Source organism: Colobus angolensis, unplaced genomic scaffold (assembly GCF_000951035.1).
Source record: "Colobus angolensis palliatus isolate OR3802 unplaced genomic scaffold, Cang.pa_1.0 Scaffold1, whole genome shotgun sequence".
Classification (NCBI taxonomy): Eukaryota; Metazoa; Chordata; class Mammalia; order Primates; family Cercopithecidae; genus Colobus; species Colobus angolensis.
In genome coordinates this window covers 16,559,085-16,561,038 of record NW_012110918.1, presented here as the reverse complement: position 1 = coordinate 16,561,038, position 1,954 = coordinate 16,559,085, and the positions used below count along the sequence as shown (strand labels likewise).

The 1,954-nt window shown below is 52.1% G+C and overlaps 1 protein-coding gene across 1 annotated transcript in view; it reads right to left on the bottom strand.

Annotated features, from left to right (window-relative positions):
* The window catches only part of SLC26A11 (solute carrier family 26 (anion exchanger), member 11), a 36,615-nt gene that overhangs the window by 2,876 nt on the left and 31,785 nt on the right, over positions 1-1,954 (bottom strand). The window lies entirely within an intron of this gene.

Below are 1,954 nucleotides of genomic sequence, written 5' to 3'. Positions count from 1 at the left end.
CATTCTCCTGCCTCAGCCTCCCAAGTAGCTGGGACTACAGGCGCCCGCCACCTCGCCCAGCTAGTTTTTTGCATTTTTTTAGTAGAGACGGGGTTTCACTGTGTTAGCCAGGATGGTCTCGATCTCCTGACCTCGTGATCCGCCCGTCTCAGCCCCCCAAAGTGCTGGGATTACAGGCTTGAGCCACCGCGCCCAGCCGGATTTATTTTTTTTTAATTTTTTTGTTTTTTGAGACAGGGTCTTGCTCATTGCTAAGGTTGGAATGCAGTGGCATGATCATGGCTCACTGCAGCCTCAACCTCCCAGACTCAAGTGATCCTCCCACCTTAGCCTCCGGAGTAGCTACAGGTGCATGCCACCACGTCCAGCTAATTTTTCCTATTTTTTTGATGGGGTTTCATCATGTTGCCGAGGCTGGTCTCACACTCCCGGCCTCAAGTGATTCTCCTGCCTCGGCCTCCCAAAGTGCTGGGATTACAGATGTAATCCTGGAATCCGCCTGGCCCAGAGGAGTTTTTTGTTTTGTGTTTTTGTTTTGTTTTGTTTTAGAGACGGAGTTTTGCTCTTGTCACCCAGGCTGGAGTGCAATGGTGAGATCTCAGCTCACTGCAACCTCCGCCTCCCAGGTTCAAGCAATTCTCCTGCTTCAGCCTCCCGAGTAGCTGGGATTACAGGCGTGTGCCACCACGCCCATCTAATTTTTGTATTTTTAGTAGGGACAGAGTTTCACTATATTGGCCAGGCTGGTCTCAAACCCCTGACTTCTCACTTTGGCCTCTCAAAGTGCTGGGATTACAGGCATGAGCCACCATGTCTGGGCCAGAGGAGTATTTTTTTAAGTGAATCATCTCCAAAGACCATGAAGACATGTGCTCTGCAAATATGACATAGGATGTAACACTTATGAGCAAAGCTCTGAAGGCACATGCCCAAATCTGAAGCCCTGTCCACCATCCTGTGTGACCGTGGGCAGGTTACCTGGCTTCTCTGGGCCTCAACGACCTTTTCTGGACGCAGGGATGAAGACAACACTAGCCGGCCGGGCGCGGTAGCTCACGCCTGTAATCCCAGCACTTTGGGAAGCCAAGGCGGGCGGATCATGAGGTCAGGAGATCAAGACCATCCTGGTTAACAAGGTGAAAGCCTATCTCTACTAAAAAATATTAGCAGGCGTGGTGGCGGGCGCCTGTAGTCCCAGCTACTCGGGAGGCTGAGGCAGGAGAATGGCATGAACTCGGGAGGCGGAGCTTGCAGTGAGCTGAGATCGTGCCACTGTACCTCCAGCCTGGGCAGCAGAGCCAGACTCCATCTCAAAAAAAAAAAAACAAAAAAGATAGCACTAGCCTCAGGGGCCAGGTTGAGGATGAATAAAACCCTGACAAGTACCAGCTGTGGCCTGCACGGTGCGGGGTGGTATACAGTTCAGTTAGCCTCCTGTTTCATGGCTAGTTTCTGAATGTCTCCTCTCAGTGCCGGGGGACACGTCCTAGTTCCCCATGTTCTGCCATCTAGGACTTGGCAGGGAGCACACATTTAATCACAGCAACAGAGACCCCTGCCTCTCTGCAAACACCGGCCACACTCCCGGGATGGCGGCCCTGCAGCGCTCCGAAGGCTCCCAGGTGAGGCCTAAGACGCAGGGCCCAGGACCCGGCCCTTACATTTTACCTGCAGCTCTGAACAGGACGGCCTCCATAGAAACCCGTCTTCTTCAATCTCTGGAAGCCCTGACAATACGTTTTTCACGAAATTCTATGTGCACCTGTTTTTGTTTTGTTTTGAGATGGAGTCTCACTCTGTCGCCAAGGCTGGAGTGCAGTAGTGGGACCTCGGCTCACTGCTACCTCCGCCTCCTGGGTTCAAGCAACTCTCCCAGCCTCCCATGTAGCTGGAATTATAAGTGCTCACCACCACACCTGGCTCGTTTTGTTTTTTTGTATTTTTTAGTAGAGAC